This window comes from Telopea speciosissima, chromosome 4 (assembly GCF_018873765.1).
Source record: "Telopea speciosissima isolate NSW1024214 ecotype Mountain lineage chromosome 4, Tspe_v1, whole genome shotgun sequence".
NCBI lineage: Eukaryota > Viridiplantae > Streptophyta > Magnoliopsida > Proteales > Proteaceae > Telopea > Telopea speciosissima.
Window position 1 is genome coordinate 11,615,755 of NC_057919.1, and position 14,323 is coordinate 11,630,077.

Below are 14,323 nucleotides of genomic sequence, written 5' to 3' on the forward strand. Positions count from 1 at the left end.
AGAGCAATAAAGTTGGCCTTTTTGGCAACGGTATAAAAATAACCGTCGTCAAAACTAAAATAACCAAAAAACATAAAAATAAAATCAGCATATTTCCTGTAATTACAGTCTCATTTGTATATTTCCTGTAAGTCATATCTGATTCTCGAAATTATAGTCTCATCATTTGTCTTGGAAAAGGAATTCAAGATTAAAGGCCCCAACAAGAATGTATATATACTTCACTTGGTTGCTTCACCCTTGGAGTTGAAACTTCAGTAGATCTAGGATAACAGAAATAGATGAATTACTTATCCAGAGATGAAATCCTTGCCTCTTCTCCCTCTTTTGCAACTCTTAACTAATCAATCAATACAAATATATTGTAGAACATATATCTATATAGTATGTTTATTTTCTAGGATATCACAACATGAGAGATTTCTTGAAGAAAAAGTTGGAAACTTATGCAGCTTATCAATCAGATAATTTTCCATTTCCATGTTCAAATTTTGTGAAATACAATTTCCATATATTTTTTGTTGCTTAAAAATTTACTTCCTGAATAAAACCAGTTAGTACTGACCTCTTCCACTTGATGCCTGTCTTTGAATTTGGTTGTCCCTTGTTCTGGGCAAGGCCTCCTTAGAAGGTAAACCTTTTTGCTGATGAAATTCTCCATCATCATTAGATGAAACTGACTGCATTCCACCATCCATGCCATTGTGATTATTTGAACCAATATTGGAACTTTTGAAGATCCCTCAGGAGCTTGAGTTTCAGTTTTATCTTGCTCTGGAGGGGCACAAACCAACAAACTAAAGTAAATAGATGCCTTGATGGACTGACAAACATTTATAGATAGATAGACAGTTAGTTAGATATAGATGCTTCAAGTATCTTTAGTAAGGTGCATGCAAATAACATGCTTGATTGATTTGAACCACACTTCAAACTTCTAATAAGAACATTACTTACCTCTTCCATTGATTGTTTGTCTAGGATCGCCCTGCTCCGGATGAGTCCCTAGAAGAAATCTGGTTTGCATCTTCTGCCCCATTTACATTAATATATATATGCCTTTGGTTGTCAGAAATTCCACCACACTAATGCACTGATGTGCGTACATTCGAAAAAGAGGAAATGGTGGGCTATACAGTATAAACTAGAAAGAGCCATTACCCAATGCTCCTGTAGAAATTCCACCATATATACTAATGCACTTTAATTATAACTTTGAAAACTCTCTTTTACCCCAACTTAACGAACTTTAGGGAATAAGACAATGGGATTTTGAAAGAAGTTTGATATCCTAAATACACCTATAGAAGAAAATCAGGTGCATCAACTGCTGCACCTAATCAAAAGAAGAAAATCAAATTGAAGATCAGAAGGACACATAATTGCAACCTGAGATCAAAATCAAAATACAGAGCTACATGTAGCCAGAAATTCCTCATTACAGTTAAAATATTCAGTACTTCGAGATCAAGTGTAACCAAACAAACTAAGATTTGTAGAATAGGTAAGGCTAAGGAAATACTATACCCATAGCACCACACGCAGAGAGGAGAGAGAGAGAGAGAGAGAGAGAGAGAGAGAGAGAGAGATCATGCATTTTCAGCACAATTCCACCTCCACATTCTATTAAAGATGCTTGTGTAGACATTTTCTCTTGTAAAAAGAGAAACAATCAATTCTATTTTTTTCCTAAGATTTTGAAGAAAAAAACTTTAAGAAAAGATGAGTTGGCCATTCTACTGTTGGATTAGACTCTGAGATGTCAAACCCACGTGCTATATAACCTTCTTCCTAAAAACATAGTGATTAATTCAAAAACTACCCTTCATGCCAAACCAATAGAAGAAACTAGGTCTGCACTACATATTGGAATGAACTCCCAAGAAGTTGGGAGGTACTGACATATAAGTAGCAGTCATTCTCTAAGCAACTGTGCCCCATGTCATCTAATTATATAATTGAGTCGGGCTGGGGTTTTCCATTCAGATGAAGTCTTAATACCATACAATGCCTCCAACTCAGCAGTACTACTAGGAAAATAGGGCTGTAGATCCTGCACTAGTATTCCAACAGTTCAAACTCGTATAATATATCGTATCCGAAAACTTTATTCGGAAAGTTGAATACCAAATCGAGACAACAATAAGAAGTATTCGAAATTAGCACAGCAAACTAGTAGGAAAACTTGATAGAACAAGGGGCCACGAGTTGTTTAGATGCTAGAATAAACTGGTCTTTTGTTGGGATAAATTAAGCTGAAAAATTGAAGAGATATAACAGGTCGGGAATTCACCTGGAATCCCCTTTGGCATCTACCAAGTTGAACCTAAGAATCTACTCAGAGCAAGTGCTGATTTGACAATGTGTAGTAGAAAACTGAAATATAATTCATAAACTTATTGAGGGGGGGGGGGGGTGGGGGGGGTTTATGCCTTTAAATCTATTTATAGAATTGAGTGGACAATTTCAGACTCCAATATGGACTAACAAAAATCAAACCCAAAACTTAAAGTCCATAACTGAAAATAAAAACTAAGCTATCGACTAGCTGATGGAGACTCCTATTCCATCTAGAACATTAAAATAACTCTCAAAATTCAAGCTAGAATAATACTGACCTAATTCCAGCTTACAGTACTGAATAAACAAATCAAAAGTGACTCCTAATTACTACGCCAAGACCAGGACTGTATTAGATTCTTAAAGACAAAGAAGCTCCATAGTAGGACCAGATCAGCTCATCCTTCTCTTCTTCTTCGATACTGCATCTAGAATAAATAAGTCTAGTGTAGTAAGAAAGAGTGTAACGGCAAATCTAATCTCCAAACAACAGCGAAGAATATGGAATTGACTAAACAAGAGAGCACTTCGAATAAATCTCAGATATGAAATTTCTGAGTAAACATATGAATAAATAAGAAGATATGATTTATAGAAGTTAAGCTGGATAAGAATGAAAACAGAGGTCTTGCAGGGTAGGAAATAGGCGGAAGACTAACCGAGATGTTGGAAAATAAATAGAAAGTAGAAGATTGTAGAAGGGGAGAGAAGAACAGAATCCACAAGGAACCGAGAATCTACCTACAAACCCTCACAACACTCACAGAAATGAGAGGGGGTGGGGGTACTGGGATTCTATCTGAGAGAGGAATAGGAATCCATTTGCAAGTTCAGATGCTTGGAATCCACAAGGAATCTGAGAATCATAGTTAGCAAGGCGGGAAAGCGACCATGGCATTTTAGAGGGGCAAAATTTAAGGCGACACTGCCATGACGGCAAGGCATCCGCCATGGCGTCCAAGGCAACCAAGGAGCCTGGACACCATGGCGACGCCTTAATAACTATGCTGAGAATCTACCCAAGCCACACTGCAAACCCTCGCAACACTCACAGAAAAGAAGTGGGGGGGAGGACTGGGATTCTATTCCATAAAATGTGGGATTGACTTAGTAGCCTTGCAATTTATTTGTAGACTAAGAAAAGGACCTTGGCCTCAATCAAATACTGATTAGGATTTCCTAAAACTAGTTTAAAAAATGAGAAAGCGAACTGCCACCAGCTATAGCAAGTAGCCTATCAGGACACTAATTAGGACTTAACATAGAAAAACAGGTATAATCAACTTAGATCGATAGAGCAGGTCAAGTCCAGTATCTACAACCAAGTCTAGTTTGTGAACGAAACAAGAGACAGTTAGTAACCAAAACAAGGTCATTGCACAGTCAGGTTCTATTTTTCTGTGAGCACTGTTATAATTAGGTGCATCAACTGCTGCACCAGCAAAATAACACAGAGAATAAAATGCATAGAAGCCAAACAAGTCCACATGAGTTCGAAATTCTTTCAAAACAGCACATGACATGCAAATATGGAGGCAAACAAAGACAAATAAATTGTATACCTGTAGCCAGGTACTCTGGAGCTGCATATCCATAGGTCCCCATGACTCCAGTAGACACATGGCTCTTATCACCGACCATCCTTGGCCAAACCAAAATCAGAAAACTTTGCATTGTAGCTCTGTGATTTTAATTTTCCAAAAACAGGTTTAGTGTTAGCTGATATAGGTCTAGTAAAATCATTAAAAACATTTGAATCAATTAAATGCATCAATATTGAAAAGTATAAGCAAAATGTGATTTCACAGGTTTCATACCGAATCTAGAAGAATGTTAGAAGCCTTAAAATCACGATATATAACTTTTGTCTCAGCACTGTGAAGAAATGCAAGCCCCTTTGCAGCATCGAGAGCAACCTTCATACGGAGGTTCCAAGAAAGTGGTTGGAAGTAAGAACCCTCTGTTCCATTCATTTTTCATAAAATGTTCCAAGTATCAACATCTGAGGAGTTCAAATAGCAAAACATCAAAGCACCAAAAACTTACGAACCCGAGTGAGTCTGTTCTAGTATTGCTTCTATATAGATAGGCTCCCCTGTAGAAAAAGACATGACAGTACCCACAAAAAAGAGAGAAGAGTATATGTTTCATTTTGAATGTAGGCCCTTAGTCTTGTTGGAATACCAAACTAGTTAATATCCAAACAACCTAGACTTAGACTACCTACCCTTGGCTTAACACCAGACTCGTTCCTTTATGAAGGAGTAACCCTAGTCCATTGTTCGCCCAACCCAATGATGGAATGCTATATTTTTTGAAGAAAGAAAGACAATGTTTTGAAATAAATCAGTTAGGTTTGTGTGTGGACCCAAGCAAAAGTAATGGGCTTTGCTTATAAGCCCCAAGGGTTGGTGTTCGAACCCTTGACTCGAAACGATGTGTGGAGGATATGACCTTCGGGCTAATGGACTGACATTGTACCCATCCACAAACTCGATTTACAGACCTAAGGGCCACTTTAATGTAAGCCAAATGACCTATTGTTGAAAATCAAGAAATGATTCAACTTTAAGATCCATGGCTAAGAAAGAAAAAGGAGAGAAAAAGGAAAATCTTTTGTTTTTATTGAAAAATACATTTTGAAGGAGAAAGAAGCCATTAAAGAATTTTCATTGAAAATAGACTGCCCAGATCTAGACTAGATTGACCCCACAAATGAAAAGGAAATCGATAAAACAACACAAATAAAAAAAAATCAGAAAGATATTTTGCTTTAAACCCGAAAATCAATGGTGAAACCACATGAATGCATCAAGGTACAACAATGGGGTTGTTGTGACATAAATAACTAATATAGCAATAAAACTTCATGGATGTGAATCTTTACATACCAACATGGTTGCATGGATTCGAGTATATCTCATCTTCGTATCAGCAGTATTCTCAAAATAAGTGGGACCTAAGATCTTTACCTGCAATAAAATCCAATTCTGAACCTGATTAAAATCAAGAAGAGAATGGCTAAAACAATTGTCTATTGGCCAAACCAAGAGGAAGGACCTTCCATATATATCCAAAATACGTTTTAATTACATCCAAAGTAAGTTCAAGGGGTGTACCACCACCCAATCTCCTTCCATATACTAAGGTTAAATTGAAAAAAAATATACCAAGATAACTATTCCACTATAAGAAATGTATTTAGAATTACTTCCATATCAAGATTCCCAGTTCAAAACACTTTAGACCTACAAAAGATGCTAAATTTAAGTATTCAAAAATTTTCCCAAAATGGGAGCCATTGGAACTCCAGTGGTCCTTCTTTTCCAAGTTACCAAGCCATCCTGCAAATCAAATTCAATCGAGATATATTATTAACCAAAATAACATACAATCATTTCGGCAAACATCAATCTTATTATAATTAAGCCCCAAATCCTTGACAATTTTTTTTGTTTCGTATATATTCTTTGGCAACGTATTTGGCTCAGGAAGTGCCTCTTCCAACAAGTCTAAAAGCATTGATAATGCTTTGTCGGTCATTTTATAGAGGCACTTTATATGATAAAGACGAAGAATGAAGGACAATCTAGTAAATTTCACACACCCTGGATACAACTCCTTTCCTGCATCTTCAATCAATCGCTCAAATTTATCTGCCTGTATACTTGTCCCGTCGGTACAATCATTTATATCATAATCTTCAACTTCTTCATTTGTATTTCTTCCCCGCAGCTCATCTAATATGGTGTGTGTAACATCATTTGTTTCACTTCCACCTTGTACTATAGAGTTAACACAGTGCTGTGATTGTGATGATGTACCTTCCCCATGGAAAATCCATTTTGTATAATTCCATAAAATTCCATCACAAATCAAATGTTCTAACACTTCATTTCTATTCATCCACAGTTGATTTACACACTTTACACATGGACATAAGATCTGATCCCCTATGGATGCATTAGAAAATGCATATTCTATGAATTTGTCGACCTCAACTCTATATTGTGAAGACAACCTGAAAGATGCATCCCTTGAACTTCCAATCCAACTCCTAGACATTGTTTCCACGTGTAACTGCTAAATAGAAAAAATCCTTAATATTAAATATCATTTTGCATATCTCCATGTCATGCACTAACATGAAGAAATAATATGGTCAAGACATACAAAGGACACTAAATATTTGAGGAGCTAGCAATACAGATCTGTATGAGAAAGCTAGAAAAGGAGTATTTGAATGAAGAAAGGAAGATTGAAAGAAAGAAAACAATACATTACATAAGTGAGACCATTCTAGTAATTAAATGGTCCCACTTCTATCTTGGGCTCTCAACCATAACGGTTACTAGCAATAGTAAGGCTGAGAAGGGCACCATGAAATGTGTGTTAAACTGAAAATTATAGAGTTCTCATAACTTTGAAGTGACAGCCTTGTTAAAGGAAAGAGGCCATGTGTTTGGTTTTTGGACTGTTTATCAGTCTAGAAATATTGTTCCCACATGAACCCAGGGTTATTAAATAGCCCAGTTTTAGGCATGCCCTGTCTCGATGTACTACCCTACTAATCCCAACCAAACCCTCCTAAACCAAATCAAGACAACCGCCTACTAAAAGCCTGAAACCTTTCCAAGCAGGGTTTTGAAAATCAGAATTGAATCGGTCTCCACACTGGAATTCTAGGATTCAGGTTGAATTCGATGGATTCAACTCAGCTGAGACCAGTAGCAAAATACATTAACATCTAAGACAAGAGTAAAAATAAGTTGAAAAAAAACTCGAACTTCATCTTAGCCTCTCTGGTACATATCAATCCTTAAGCTATATACATCCACAATCCCACTTGCTCCACACCTCAAATGCAACTTACATTCATCAACACGATATCAAAATCAACCTCCATAAAAGAGATATGGGAAAGAATGAGGCGCCAGCGTAGGAGCCAGTGGGAGCGCACCAAGACATCCAACATGGTGGTGGGGTGGTCATTTTGCCATCCCTGTATCTAGGTGAGGGGCACGCAACCAGACATTTCTTTATATCTATTTTCCAAAAAAATATATATTATCATAATCAACCCAGCGCTCTCTCTTTTTCTTTATGGAACCATAAAAAAGCGTATTTCTGGTTTGGTAAATCAATCAGAAATGGAAACTCAATATCAAAATCGTATCCTGCAGATTGTCATGTTTGATCAGGAGAGAATTAACTTTCAATGATTTATTTCCTACTAGGATGAAACGTGCTTGAGATTTAAATTTTCAGTTGTGGTGGTGGAGATGAGATCTCAAACAATGAGATAGCTTTGATATATTTTACCTTTTCCATAAGCCTTACCTACCCATGGAACTTATATTAAGTCAAACATGAGTGGTCTTTTAGCATTTTAGAAATTCTAGACGGAGATGGATCACCTTGGCCTTGAATTCTATACAAGCCTTTTGATTATTTAATAAAGATTTGATATTTGACTACACTTCCATTGAACTACTAGTTTCTTTTGCACCCTTTGGCTTTGACAGGTTCATAAAAATAACTTTAACCTCTAGAGGGGTGGTGGGGAGCTTAAGCTGGTTTAAGGAAGCTCCCTTGACCTCAGGAAGATAATGGAGGGAGAGGGTTAATTTTCTCTTAGTTTGAAGTCCTAGCTAATGGTGGAACTTTATCCTGGAATGCCTAGATCAATATCATGTACATTTCTCTATATTTTTTTGCATTGCACAATCGTTGTGGACATTTCACTGTGATGAATTATGTCTTTAGAATTCGTATTGTTGAGGGAAAAAAATTTGACTCCATTTCGAAAGCTTGATCAATTGTGGTCAGTTTGGTTATGTATAAGTTTATACAAGCAGTAACCTGAATGTGATTCTAGTGGTTAGTGCACTAAATTTTCTCAAATTTTCTGCAGAGTTCATGGCCTATGCATCCCACTATGTCCTCTGTCCTCTGTCCTCAACTATCTAAGAAAATAATGAAAACCATATTTCTCTACTTTACCTATTCAACAAGGGCACTTCAGAGAACCTTGAAAACATTGCTTTATTCTTGAATGAATTAGGGTGCCAAAAGAATAATCCAATTGGGTAGAAGGAAAATTGGAACATGCTTTAAAAAGTATGCTGCAAAAAAGGCTAGTGTCTTTAACAGAAGAATGGAAAAAAAACAAAGCTACAGAAAATTTATTGAATCCATCTTAAAAAGAGCAATCATGGATACATCCAATTCACATCCATTTTAATCAAGAATGGAAAAAAACAAAGCTACAGAAAATTTCTTGAATCCATCTAAAAAGAGCAATCATGGATACATCCATTTTAATCAAGAATTAAAAAATAAAAAAAAATAAAAAAAACCTACAGAAATTTTCTTTAATACATCTAAAAAGAGCAATCATAGATGCATGCTCCTATCAATTAAAGCGTACATCAGGAGAGAAAGAATGAAGCATGCTCCTATCAATTGACTGAAGGAATTGAAGCTTAATGCCATAATCTTTACTCTTTAGGACTGAAGATCGAGAGAGAGAAAGAGATGGCATCAATGATGTAATCCTTGATTCAGGTTTAAATATAATTTATCTTTTTTTAAATATCTACATCTATGCTTCCGTTGACATAACCCCTTCAACCTTTTTCACATCTGAAACACGAGACAGAGAGAGAGAGAGACAGAACCTGTGATATGATGATTTCAACTTGTGGTCTCTTGGATGGATGAATGCAAGTACTCCCTTGGCCAATGAATCTCCTCAATAGCAAGTGGAAGGTCCCCAGCAGCCCGCAGCACCAAAGAACAGAAGAATGAGAACCTGAAATCTAAAACTTGCCGTCAGCCTTAGAGAGAGAGAAATATTGAATGGGGAGAGAACCCAACCTAATACCTTCTGATTTTTTCAATTCTCTCGTACCCCAAAGGGTTGGGACTTGGGAGAGGGTTATAGAGAAGGGGTTTGAGCAGGGATTAGAATATATCCTGCGTCGTGCGGGTCGCTCAAAGGAGCAGGCCAACTGTAGAGTGTAACTGGTTAGGGTTGTTGGGGTTGAACAAAGAAGGGTTTCCGAGAGGGAGAGCGAGAGAAGAAATGTCGATTGAGATTTGGAGAGAGAGAGAGTTTGATTTCGCGCAGCAATATACAAGGCGGGAAAAAAAAAGGTGAAAAATTAGCCGGGAAAAAATTAGAATATGCTACGGAAAATAATCTTCCGTTGCACTAAATTACAAACGGCGATGGTTAATACCAAACCGTTGTCATAAAAGCTAAATAGCAACGGTTAGAATTTTAACCGTTGCTATAAAAAACATACAGCTTTCCAAAATTAATGATATTAGACGACGGTTTATATTATACTGTTGCCCAATATAATATTATACAACGGTTAGAATTTTAACCGTAGTTAAAAATATTTATGGCAATGGTAATTCGATTACCGTTGTGATAAATAATATTTTACAGTATAAATTTTCTAGGGCGACGGATAATATAATACCATCGCTCTAAATTATATTTGGCTACAGGTATATTTTTTAACCGTCGCCACAAATACTTTTTGTTGTAGTGTTTATTTTCTTATTGTAAATCAATCAGTTTGCATCGTTCTGCTTGAACCGGGGCTCTAAGCGGGCATTGGATTCCCCAATAATCCCCCCAACGCACGCTTAGGGACCACTCGTAGGTACAGTCAATTTTGCAGTATGTCGCATGCGGGGAGACTCGAACTCGCGATAACCTGCTCTGATACCAATTGTAGGATCAAACGTTTGTCAATCCCCCAAAAGACATCTTTTGAGAAAATGTATAACTTTATTTTCTTATTGCAAACAGCAAGTGCGCATCACTCCAGCTGAGCCAGATTCTGGGCGGGCGTTAGATTTTCCAACAGGGAAACCCTCAAAGGAGAAATCATTGCTGTTGATGCCATCTCCAAATTCAGCTGACCCTTGACTCACACTGGTCTGAAAAGTCCCCATGGATATGCCAATGAAGGTGGTTCTAGTACTTGTCTGGTTCAAGGCTGGGTCTGATGTTAGGAAACCCTCAAAGGACAAATCATTGTTGTTGATGTCATCTCCAAATTCAACTGACCCTTGACTCACACTGGTCTGAAAAGTTTCCATGGATGAGCCAGTGAAGGTGGTTCCAGTACATGTCTAGTTTAATGCTGAATCTGATATTGGGAATGTAGGATCAAACGCTTACCAATCTCCCAAAAGACGCATTGTGAAGGAAGGTGCAACTTTATTTCTTTATTGCAAATCAGCCAACGCGCATCGCTCTTCCCGAGTCGGGGTCTGTACGGGCGTTGGATTCCCTAATAATCCCCCCAACACACGCTTAGGGATCACTCGCACATATAGTCTGCTCCGCAATATATCGCATGCGGGGAGACTCGAACTTATGATCACCTGCTTTGATACCAATTATAGAATCAAGCGCTTTTTAATCCCCCAAAAGATGCCTTGTGAAGGAAGTGCAACTTTATTTCCTTATTGCAAAATAGTCATCGCGCATCGCTCTGCCCGAGCCAGGGTCTGGGCGGGCATTGGATTTTCTAACCTAAAAACCCTCAAAGTAGAAATCGTTGTTATTGATGCCATCTCCAAATTTAGTTAACCATTGACTCACACTGATCTGAAAAGTCCCCATGGATGGGTCAGGGAAGGTGGTACCAGTACTTGTCTGGTTCAAGGCTGGGTCAGATGTTGAGAAACCCTTAAAGGAGAAATCGTTGCTGTTGTTACCATCGCCAAATTCAGCTGACCTTTGACTCACATTGGTCTGAAAAGTCCCCACGGATGGGCTAGTGAAGGTGGTCCTAGTACTTGTCTGGTTCAAGGTTAGGTCTGATGTTGGGAACCCCTCAAAAGAGGAATCGTTGTTGTTGATGCCATCTCCTAATTCAGCTGACCCTTGACTCACACTGGTCTGAAAAGTCCCCATAGATGGGCTAGTGAAGGTGGTCCCAATACTTGTCTGGTTTAAGGCTGGGTCCGATGTTGGGAATGTAGGATTAAATGCTTACCAATCCACAAAAGACGCCTAGTGAGGAAAGGTGCAACTTTATTTCCCTTATTGCAAACTAGTCAGCACGCATCGCTCCGCCCGAGCCGGGGTCTGGGCAGGCGTTAGAATCCCCAATAATCCCCCTAACGCACACTCAGAGACCACTCGTAAGTACAGTCTGCTTCGCAGTATGTCGCATGCGGGGAGACTCGAACTCGTGACTACTTGCTCTGATACCAATTGTAGGATCAAGCGCTTACCAATCTCCAAAAGATGCCTTTTGAGGGAATGTATAACTTTATTTTCTTATTACAAACAACTAACGCGCATCGCTCCACCCGAGCCAGGGTCTGGGTGGGCGTTAGATTCCTTAACAAGGAAACCCTCAAAGGAGAAATCATTGCTGTTGATGTCATTTCCAAATTTAGTTGACCTTTGACTCACACTGGTCTAAAAAGTCCCCATGTATGGGCCACTGAAGGTGGTTCAAATACTTATCTGGTTCAAGGCTGGGTCTGATGTTGGGAAACCCTCAAAGAAGAAATCATTGCTGTTGATGCCATCTCCAAATTCAACTTACCCTTGACTCACACTGGTCTGAAAAGTCCCCATGGATGGGCCAGTGAAGGTGGTCCCAGTACTTGTCTGGTTCAAGGCTGGGTCTGATGTTGGAAAACCCTCAAAGGAGAAACATTTACTGTCGCAATCATCTCTAAATTCAACTGACTCTTGACTCACACTGGTCTGAAAAGTCCCCATGAATGGGTCAGTGAAGGTGGTCCCAGTACTTATCTGGTTCATGGCTGGGTCTGATGTTGGGAAATCCTCAAAGGAGAAATTGTTGTTGTTGATGCCATCTCCAAATTTAGCTGACCCTTGACTCACACGGATAGGCCAGTGAAGGTGGTCCCAGTAATTGTCTGGTTCAAGACTGGGTCAGATGTTGAGAAACCCCCAAAGGAGAAATCGTTGCTGTTGATACCATCTCCAAATTCAACTAACCCTTGACTCATACTGGTCTGAAAAGTCCCCATAGAAGGGTCAGTGAAGGTGGTCCCAGTACTCATTTGGTTCAAGGCTGGATTTGATGTTGGGAAACCCTCAAAGGAGAAACATTTGCTGCCGAAGTCATCTCTAAATGCAGCTGACACCGGTTCAGAGTATAATCCATTAAATTAAGGTGTTCGTCTCACTGGTCTGAAAAGTCTTTGTGGCTGAGCCAATGAGAGGAGTTCCAATACTCGTTTGGTTGAAGGTTAGGTTTGATGATGTGTAACCCGCAGAGGATAAATCAAAGCTGCTGCCGAAGTCAGCTCCAAATCCAGATGACATGTGTTCAGAGCTTGAGCTATTCTGATGGCATGGATGGATAAAGGTTGGATCTTGTAGCATTACCTGTTAGGTTAAACATCAGGGAAGAAAGATTAATTTATATACAATAATGGAAAATTTCAATAATAAAATATGATCGAGTAATAACCATAGAAAGAAACCCCGTGATCTTACCGGTACAGATGGCCACTGGTCAGATGACATCTCTATTAATGATGATGAAGTTTCTTAATTTCTTGATCCTGCATAGAAGTACAAAATTGATGTTCAGGGGCAACGAAATAAGCTTGGAGGTAAAGAAAGTAGAACTGTCTTCAAATTTTCAACTTATAAAACTTAAAATTAAATATTCCTCCTATTAAAGGGTGGTTATAAGTGCAAATCGGAGGAATTAAGTATACCTGACAACCCAAAATCAAAAGAGAATTAAGTAAGAAACTATATAGGACCATGTATCTTCACTAAGTCATTACAATGATTTTTTTTTCTTTTCAAAAGGACGGAGGAATATTTTTTTGTTGAAAATGAATTTATTTAGAAAGACGTGAAAGCCTCATGGATAAAGGATTACAGTGATCCTGGATCCATGGATCGGAAACGGATGAAACCGTTATATAGCTTAAACCTTAATTGTCAATTGAACCAAGTTATTCTTTTTTCACCTTATTTAAACCCAGGTTTTAATATTAACCTAAGGTTATTTGGCCCATCTATGGATGTCTTTGCCTATGATTCACCTATATTTGCCACATGGAATAGTAATGTGACAATTCCAATCAATAGATCAGGTAAAGTCTAGACCATCGATCTGTCAAATTTTCAAAAAGTTAAATATCCAATCATATGCCTTGATATACTAACACAATACTATTCTCACCCATCTACCTGTTTTCAACTATTTTACAAACAAAAATACTAAACTCACATATGTGTGAGTGTGAGCCTTATAATACAACCACATCTTAAAAATATTTATTTTTGGGAGTGAGTGTCTAAATGACACTTTTATAGGTTAGCACATTTAATCTTCTTTTGGGTTGTTCTTTATTTTATTCCTCAAAGTTTTTTTATTTTTATTTTTATGTTAGAGATAAAATAAATTAAAAATGAATTACTATTATGTCATTTTCAATAATTATCATTATCTCACACATTTTTTGAATATATATATGAAATGACAATCAAGATTTTACTCTCATTGAAATAAGAAGTTTTTTTGGTAGAAAATATTGAAATAAGAAGTTAACTATACTAAAAGGGTAAAAAATAAGTTAACAAATTATTTAGCATTTTAAGGAAGGTCAATATAATAAGACAATACTTTTTATCCCCATGTTGTATATGTTTCCAATGTCCAACATTCAGGCCATGTATCTAGATATGATAATGAGCAAACCCCTTTTTTCAAAGTTTCACATTTTCAATCATTCTCTCTTAAATAGTTTTAAGAAATCTTTTTTGCCATATGATTTATTCTATTTTCAACTAAACCTTGACTTGTGAGTTGGGGACTCTAAATCCTACTACCTAATCTACCATCGGGCAAATATTAGGGCACCTTGGAGGAATGTCATCCTTGGTGGGTTTTGTAGGAAACCACAACCCTTTATTATTAGTAGGAGAACGTATTTGTACACGATTGAC